Raw genomic sequence first — 10,345 nt, 5'->3', positions numbered from 1 at the left:
AGGAAGCTGTAGAGAAGCTAGGAGAAATATAGTCTATAGTGTAATAAGTGACAGAAAAGGAGCAAAACAAGAAATGAGTCTCATGTGAGGAGTGCTTTGGCAGCAGATGACCATAGTTACCTCCAAAATTTGTAATGTATGAATCACGGCCTGAGTGGATATAATGTGTGAGAGAAGAATAGCCAGCTTGAGATGCATCTATTTGCAGTTCTAGTAAATCATTAACCATATTCCACACAAGTATGGAGGCAACATGTTCCGCAGCCATTCAGAGCCAATGGATATGTGTAGTCTCGTATCAAGTCTTCATAAGCAATTTCACCGCCTCTTTTCTTTTGCCGACCCTATCTTTCCGAATTCAAGGAAATGAGAGAATGTGTGATTTGCATGATGTGCATGATGTCACATTGTGCAATTGCGCTATCATTGTGCGATTATGTAAACATGCAATGTAGGGTATGCAAACATAAGTTTCTGTATGTTGTTATGTAGTACATGCATGCAGTCTCTCTTGTGAAGGCACATTACACATTGATGTGTCTTTTTTTTTTTTTGTTGCAGTGCAAGCCATATTTAGTCTGCTCACATTATACTGTACAGGACATTTTTCCGTTAACTCTTACTGATATGAAATAACAGGGAACAGGGTTTGAATGTGATTTAAGATTTGACACATGTTTTTGTTTTCCAACTAGCCTACTTGTTTTTCAACTAGCCAGAATTCATAGTGAAGTCCTGTCATTAATTGCTGAGACAAAATTACACCACTAAAAAGTTTTCATATCGTATCATAAAGATTATTTTTTATATCAGTGAAATAAGAGGAGTTAAGTTATGTTAATGCTGAAAGAACAAGTATAAAATTAATGTACCATGTGATTTTTATGGAGTGTGTTTACCTCCATGTTTTATGAGAAAGAAAATGTCATGATTTCAGGCTGACAGAATTATTCAATTGCAGTGCAGGTGAAACATTACTACAACAAACAACTTTATGTACTTTTCTTTTGTGCACATTTAGAAAGTGAAAAAAGGCTTTATTTTATAGCATATATTTCACCCATTGTCCCACCATTAGAACACATTATCATGATTCATCTTCACAGCCCTTCCACAAAGGATTATTATAGTCTGAATCAAAACAAAAGAACCCCAATTCGAGACCACTGATGCCCTATATACTCAACAAGAACAAAAAAATGTGAAGGTGATTTACTCACGACAGGATGCAAGCAAGATGCATGCACGTTGGTTACGAAAGCGGATGCTTAGATACGGGATCCAGAGGGATGAGTGCAGTGAGACATAACAATTAACATCCAAGAAGATGGTGTCGTAGAGAAGTGTCTGTCCCCCTCTCCCTCCTTATCTTTCTCTTCCATCTCTTTTCGCAGATGGAATCGGAGCAGTTTAACTGTCAGAATGTTTACGCTACTTCCAACAGGGCTCGTTCCTCACTGCATAATATTTACGTCTGTTTCTACATTCCTCCCCCGCTGCCCACAGTTAATCATTCCACGTGAGGTTTGAAAAAAACAGAAACAATTACGGATGAACACATGCCTGGTCTTTGAAATGAGTGCAGAAGATGCAGAATTTCCCATTTCAACACAATTTTTTCTTGTGTCTGTTTGTAAATTTTGAGGAATTACTTTCTTGGCAATCTGTACATGGGGCAAATGAGTCACAGTATACAACCATCATTTTCTGTAGATGAGCAGATTCCCAGTATGTAATCCTAGATGAAGATTGAGTGAATTCTCCCGTGAAGCTGTGTTGATAGAACTCTTTTCGATTAAGGGCATTAAAAACTTTATCCCCAGTGCTGGGAAAAGTGGAAGACATAAATTTCTGTAGATATTTTAAATGTTTTTCTAAGTTATCCAGCAAAATGTGAACAAAGTTACGAAAATTTAACAAAAACCTTCCTAGACATGTTCACTGACTGTCACTAACACAGGTGTGGACATGAGAACAGTGAATATTCAGTGCTGTTGAATTTGCCAGAGATTATGTTTTGAGTGCATCGATTGCTCAATTTGATTTTGCTTGAACTAGCACAAATTAGACCTGAAGAAGAGGGTGCAGTTTTCATGCTTGCTCTGACAGACTTCATAAATCTATCTATTTGTTTATCTGATTTGATTAGAATTCTGTGTGACAGATTGGTCAGGATGAGTACACATTGTGTCGTCATCAATTGTTTAGAGCTTTGACTGTTGCTGGTGTATGGCCGCCGTGTCCTCCCGCAAAGAAATCCTCCCCCAAAAATAGATGTCCGAGCCGATTTCTGCACCTGCTGAGATCATGATATGCAGCGATGCTGAGGTTGCGATGAGTACGACTTTCGAAAAGAGAGCCAACATGACCGCGAATGTGCAATAGTTGGGAAGGTGCATAACTGAGATGTTTTTGTCGGAAATGATACGATATTCTGATGATCAACAGCATGCACCTGACCGAAAAAAACGACAGTCGAAAATTGATGAGGTATGATCCCGGCTCAGAAGGAGAGCGTCTAAGGAACTCTTTTTGAGGGCTCTCTGCAAAGGCTGTACAGGCCCAGTTACTGGAAATGCCTGCATGTATTTACCTTAGGCCCCATCTAGTACCCTGGCCCCATCTGGGTGATCAGGTATCGGGTTCTTTTCGAAAAGGCTGCTTTCAGGTGAGTAGGTCAAAGGGGCATGAAACTCGGTGGAGATGTTTGATGGTTGAATTTGAAATGATCTCTCTGTGGAGGATGAGCTTTCTTGCTTCTCTCCTAATGCTATAAAAGAAGATGTCGTCTTGTTTATTGCCTCACAAACTTACTTAAAATTAATGTTTACTTTAGGTGGTTGCATTTGGCATTGAAACTCTGTATGTCAAGTAGTGGATTAAACTCTCACTACAATTGAAAAAGGAGAAAATGTAATCAAATTTTATCCTACATTCTGTCAATACTGTGACAGTATCAATCATACTACTGATATCCCAGGTTAAATTTGAATTTCTGCTTTCGGCCATGAAGTGAATGAACATGACATGTTGGGTATGACATGAATCATTTCTATTTTTGGGTGTCCTGAGATTTCCCTACAAACTTTTGATTATCAGGTCCATTCCTCTGTACTAGCTCTCCTCACTAAATGAAGAAGTCAGAACAGTTTAAAAGAAAGATTCAACAGCTTTTACTTCTAATGATGATGTTACCTAGGTGAATACATCACGTATGAATGAAGTGATGGCAAATGTTCCCAGAGGGGCAATCATACGATTGCATTTCCTGTCAGAGGATGTCAAGGCTTGAATGGAGACTACTAAACCAGGGTTGGTTTGCCCAGCATCATGTTACCCCCTCCTACCGGTCCTCCCCCGCCCTCATCCCTTTAATACTTTGTTTGTGTGTGTGCTAGGGATCGGAGATAGGGTTGGGGGGTGGGAGGGGGGAGGTTCTTATGCCAGGCTCAAACACTGGGGAAGAAAACTGAGACACGATATGTTGACTCTCAAGCAGTCTTGCAGCACAACATGATGACACAGCAGACGGACATTACATCCACCAGGGGTGTCAGCTTGGTTATTGAATACCACTGTGTCACGTGCGAAATGATCTCCCTGCAAGTTCTGGTGTCAAATGTTTTGAGAACATTGGTCAACCATTTAGGAAATGCCCCGTCGTGGAGCCCATGCGATATTTGTGCCACCGTTGGAAAGGAATTTGCGGGAGTGATTACAACTGTACCTTAGTTTGGAAAATTATGTGTCGCACTGGTAGTGGATTGAGAGACCAGTGATAGATGGGAAATATACTGAATGCAGTTAGGCGAGACGAATTGCCATTATTTCTCTGAAAGTTATGAAAATTTGATTTGGTCATCCAAAAGGAACTAAGACGTAATGTAATTTTCTTGAGTCATTATCTTGAGTTTTGTCTCCACGGGACCTGAAGTGAAAGCAGTGGTCTCGCTGAAAATCTGTTCTTAGGAAGTCTTGACCTTCATCAAGCAATCTCAACTCAAACAGCCTTTTCAATCATTCATCCTCAGACACAAAATCTTTTGTTAGAGTACAAATTGTGAGTCATTGTTTGGCCAGATGTGAGATTCTTTTTGCAATGTGCAACATTATGGAAGGAATAAATCTGAATGTTGAAGTGAACGTGATAAGTACCATCCACATTTCATGTGAGCACATAAAAAGACTTGTATGTAAATGTGTTATGATCTGTGTGCCAAGAATCAATTTCCATTAGCCATTTGGGATGTGTGATAGCATCATATTACTGATATATTTTCAGCAGAATTATGAAAAATGTCTGTTTTCGTAGAAAATGGAAAATTGATGACATCCCATGCACGGAACAAATGAGGAATGCCATACAGGAGACACAACCATAGTGTTTTGGTGACAGGGGATCTGAGGCATAGAAGAAACTTCGCTCCTCATGAAAAGTGGTACACCTGATGACTTGCCGATATTGGAATAGTCATAACCTCCATGGCATTTGTCCGATTTTACTCCAATTTCTCTGATTTGTGGCTTTTGTTTCCCAGTGTGGATGGAATGTAAATTTCTCCTTTGGGGTGCATTTTTCTCCCAGCACTCTACAGCTGCAAGGAAAGTTCACACACGCTGACAAAACTGAAAAATGCCGGGTAGACAAGAAAATGGTGTTATTGCCTATGCTTTTTTTTAAATCTATGATCTATCAAACTTGATCTATCTACCTATCTATCTATCTATCTATCTATCTGTTTTTTTTTAATCTATGATCTATCAAACTTGATCTTTCTATCTATCTATCTATCTATCTATCTATCTATCTATCTATCTATATATATATCTATCTAGATCTATCTATCTATCTATCTATCTGTCTGTCTGTCTGTCTGTCTGTCTGTCTATCTATCTATCTATCTATCTATCTTTCTGTCTATATCTTTTAAATGTTTTTCTATATATCCCATCACACACACACGCTGTTCTGACCTTAGCCAAGTCTTTGCCAATACATCATAGTGTGAGAAAGTACTTAGAGAATTAGCGGCTTATGAGGCTCTTTCATGTCGCACATTGCCTTACGAATGCTCTTTCTTTAGTAGTCGCATAGAGAAAGAACACTTCTAGCTCCCCTTCCCTTTATACTCTTCCCGTGGAACTTCTTTCAGCATGTCTTACCCAATGGCTAGGCAAGCATGTAATATTGAGATTAGATTTTGAAAGAGCGGTTCTGAATGGCTTAAGCGACTTACGCTGCGTTCACTTTTCAAAAGAGTGTCTTTGAGGATCAGTGTTATTCTTGGCTATTGATTTCCCTTTTATTGGGTGGGTTGACTTATGAAAAAAAATCTGAGTGAATTATTGATGGGAATGCTTTGTGGGACACTGCTTCAAAACAGTGTTGTGCCATACTTACATGCAGTGGTAGGCCAGAGAGGGGGTATTATGGAAGTTAGAATATCTGTTGACTTATTTGGCACAGAAATATTAGGACCTATTTGGAAAGTGAAACATGACATTGGAGAATACACATACAGTATATCCATAATCTCCGTGCTTTTTTTTTTTTTTTTTTTTTTTTTTTGGGGGGGGGGTCTTTTTTGTGAAGTAGAAAGCTGATATTTGTCAGCCTTAACTAGAGAGATGAAACACATAGTATGACAAATACTCTTGTTATTACCAAAAGAAGAAGAAGAAGAAGATGTGATCTTTACCTCAAAAACAATGTATGTAGATGTTAAGTCAGTAGTATAGGCCTATACAGATAAAATGTATGTAATACATTTGCCAGAGCAACATAATGACCTCATTACCGGATATGTAATGTATGTTTTTCAAAGGAGCAAAATGACATAATGGCTTAAAGTGTCAATGGTTATGCAAATGTGCTGGGAATAAAAAGCTACTGTTTTGGACTGTTTGTAAACCTTTGAGTGACTTCCTTTTCCTGAGTGACGGCATTATGAATTTTTCATAGCAAACAGGACCAAAGTCCCAGAAGAAGAAAACATTGTAAAACTTTATACCATTCAAAGTGACAAGCAATGCAACAACTGGTAAGGGGGGAGATGCTATATGTCTGGCACATTCAGTGCACGGAAGAGCTGGAAATTCCTGTTCTTGCTTTGGTGTGGATTGTCATATATTTTTCTCTGTCGTGAGTGTTGTGCAAGGCACATCATGCTAACCCTAACAAAGGCAGATTTATGGCTCACAGTTCTAGTGGAGCTTGCAGCCAGGACTTTTCAAGCTCAAGGGTGCCGGGAGTTTATTTTCTCAGGGAGATGGGAGGGGGAGCCGGAATAAGAGTTATTGTCTTTCCCTCTTCACCTTTCATCCAAGCTCTTTCCAACTGCAAGAGAGTGCCAGTATTCAGTCATCGTACGGTTGGGAGTTGTGCTTGCAAGAAGGGAACTCCTACTATGTCGTGATTCCAATGTCGGGTCAAGATATGATGCTTTTTGGGTGAAGGCCCTGGGCATCCAGCTTGTTTGGGAGTGATTTGTTACTCCCAGGGTGGCATGACTGGGAGATGCTTGAAGAAAAAAAAAAGGAGAAGTTCATTTTAAGGGGAAGCTTCCATGAAAATTAATGCTGAAATATTTGTGAAACATGGCATAGAAAGTTTAAAGAGAATTATACAGTTCAAAAGTTATGAATCTTCAATTATTTGTTAATTCCATATGTGTATATGTGATGTTTAACTCTCTCCTCAATGAAGAAGTATGAAAAAATCTGAGGCCTTGCGGACAAAGATACCTACACTACAAGATTGCACTCATCCAGGCAGACATAATCATAATTTAATGGGTTCTACATAGTTTTCAAAACTTTTGGATGCTGTTTTTCTAACTTTGCAGGTCAGGTTTGCAATTTTAAAATCCCACCTCCATTCCTAAATACTCATCTGCTTGAATCCTCCGTCTCATGATTTGATACTCATCCATACCATAGTTAGTGTTGAGATGCAATTCTGGAGATGCCTTCGAGATGTAGCAAACTTGCAAGCATGTGGAGAGGTAATACGTTTTCAGAGTTGAATCACCACAATTTCACATCCCATGGTTTGTTTACCACACCGAGAGAGGATGCGTGCTGTGTGGAGAATCAATGTGTCCGGAAATTCCTCAGAGAGCAGCGGAGCGGCTCACGTGTTTGACCCGTCACATCCATGTTGTCAGTGAGGCATTTCATGCATGATGCATGTACCTTTCCAACTTCTGGAGGCTTTATCATGCCTTCGATAAGAATTCAAAGAAAGTTTGAAGGATTATCAAGAAATGCTCTTTCATTTCAATTATTTGTCCAACATGTGATCATTTTTAAGAAGTTAAAACTTGACACTAGCTGCCTAAGCATAGCAATGAAAAGACACCAATTATTCTTTTCTAAGTTGTCATATATAATGGGCATAAGAAACACATTGTATGGCTGGAACCTTGAGTCTTTTGTGTGATGTTCATGAGTGAAATTCATGGAATGCGATGTGTGCTGAACTCAAGGATGACCACCACCTCCTCTTTTCGTGAGCAGAACAAAAATTTTTGAAAAATTCACTACGAATTCATGAATATTTGATAGAACTAGTGATGAAGAATTCATCAGAAGGATCAAATGATTCCCTCATAAATGCATCATTTTGGGTGCATTTGTGTGCTTTGGAACAAAAGATACCAAGTCAGTTTCAGTGAGTTGCTTTGTTTTCACGGTTCCACACCGTGGCGATGATTGATTGTGGGAATTTTGCCTTGGATGCGTTCTTGCGAGGGCGAAAATTTCGTCGGGGACAAGCCAACCGAGCAGAAAATTTCCAATTAAGATGCACTCAGCAAGATCATGGGAGCTGATGGGGAGTGTAACACCTTGGGACTGGTGTGTCTTGCCATTCATCGTCTCATATTCCTCTGGTCTCTTCTTGTCATCTTTTCCTCCAGTTCTCCCTCCCCCCCCCCCCCACCCACCTCCCCATTCACTCTCCCCTTCATTCACTCATGAAGAATGAAAGTAAATCTTGACTACCAAGTCCCTTGGTGATTTTGAGGGACCATTTATGGATTTGCCAATTTCATCATTTTTCCTCCCTGTAAGCCACCGAAGGGATCACTACAGGTGAGGCGAGGGTGGTCTTTGGTGGGCATTCTTGGAAGGGGGGAAGATTGTTTTACATGCAGGTGTTCTAGTGTAGATGTATGATGCATTATGAATCACAAAAATATTTTCTCCAGTTGCCCAAGTAGGCATTTGCACAAACATATCCTGCATATTTAAATGGCAAGTACCCAATCATTTCAGTTGCCCAAGATTGATTTTCTAGTTGCCCTGAGTTAAGCAAGCATGAAGATTTTTAAGATGATGCCTATACGTACAACACTTATTGATACCTACACTGCACCTGCTCAGATCTCATTCATTTACTTGTCTGAAGTTTTGTATAGTATTTATAAAGTATATGTAAATATTAATGAAATCCTGTTCAATGATTTGGTGTACAATATACATAGCATCATGTGACCAAGCCTAACTTTGATATGGATGATGTTGAAAACAAAATAATGATGGAGTAAATTGTACTATACTGTGACGACATTCATGGTATATGTGACGACCTTCATGGTAGAATGCACTATGCCATGAATGTTGTCAGATATACAATCAATAATGGTTTATTTATCAATAGCATGTGTAACATGCTACGGGTATTGGCCTCTTAGATCACTGTTTAAACTGCATCCACCACAATACACTTACCAACAAAATGTTAATTATTGTATTTAAACTTTTAGAGGGATAAAACAAGTATATCATGCACTGTTTCCAGATACTAGTGAAATTATGGCTTTTTCAGTAACATTGAAAAGATAGCACTGTTTTCTTTGGGGGCTGTGTGCACCTCAGAAAATAACACCATTCCTGCCAATGTGGAATCTGTAATTTCAATGAGAGACTTTTAGCGTATGGTAAATTTGCTAATTTTGATCAAGTGATATATTTGCATAGAGTGAGAGATATGTGTTAACAGCACAGCATGTAAGCACCATTGCTTAAAAAAAGTGACTTTTAAGGATGTGGCGGTTTCATCATTATCCCAATCCATTGGTGTAGTCTCGCAGTGTGTATTTGTGCAGTAAGCGCTTGTGTGTTCTTCTAGGCATTTACATAGTCCCCTGAGGACATTATATACCTCTGCATGTTTGATATCCCATTCATAGAGCGTTGACCACAATTGGAGATGATGACGACGTAATTCACACTTGCCTGCCAATCGAACTGGAAAGGAATGGACAGAATGTGAAACACAATGTATTCAAAGGGATGGTGTAGTTTTGGTTGAGATGGGGATGAAGATTTTATCTTTTTGCGAGATGAATAGAAACCACTTATTGAATATGAAATAGCATACAGTTCTAAGAGAAATTCAAAGTTTATTTGATGAGAAAATGAGAAACCTCTTGTGAAATATGAAAGCGCAACAACAAACTTTACAGTTCTAAGATGAATTCAAAGTTTATTTGATGAAAATTGGTTTTGAAATGGCTGAGATATCCAAAAACAAAGTAAGAAAAAGTGGTCCTAATAAATGGTGGGTCTCACCTTTTATTAGGACCTCTTTGTTTTTGGATATCTCGACCATTTCAAAACCAATTTTCATCAAATAAACTTTGAATTCATCTTAGAACTGTAAAGTTTGTTGTTGCGCTTTCATATTTCACAAGAGGTTTCTCATTTTCTCACAAAAATGTTGGAAACCTGAAGCCCCATTTCAACCAAAACTATCATCCCTCAATCCAGTGATATTTAAATCAGAATGGGAATAGCACCGGCAAACGCTGTCAGCAGTGGCTTAGTTCAGAGAATCAATAGGTTTGTGCAGTACCTTTAATATTGAATCATACTTAAAACTCCTGTTATGTGATAAAAGATAATCATGAATGCTCATTCTTTGAAAAGATTTACATTGCAGATATTAAAAGTAATTTCAATCTTTAGGATAAAAAAACCCTCATACATTAGATCTCTCAAATTGTAAAAGAAAAACCATTATATTACACCACCTTTGTAAGGTGCTCACCTACTCCAAAGCTCCAGCAAAAAGGCAATATTAACTGCTTAAAATGGAATCACCAAATTAATGGTTATAGAATATTTTTTTGATGATACTGATTGGTGTTATTATCATCAAGGAAAGGAAGTTGAAAACATACTTTCAGAGTTACCAAGTCTCACGCATTCTGAGTGAGACTCAAGCATTTAGGGGCCGTCTCACGATCTCACGCATGGCACCCATTTTTCTCACGCATCGGGCGAAGTCTACAATTTGGGCCTATATCAAAGGAGCATAGCTCAAAGGATTAAAGGGATA

Source organism: Diadema antillarum, unplaced genomic scaffold, assembly GCF_040938485.1.
Source record: "Diadema antillarum isolate AM-2024a unplaced genomic scaffold, OU_Dant_1.0 scf00000019, whole genome shotgun sequence".
Lineage (NCBI taxonomy): Eukaryota > Metazoa > Echinodermata > Echinoidea > Diadematoida > Diadematidae > Diadema > Diadema antillarum.
This window is presented reverse-complemented; position numbering follows the sequence as displayed.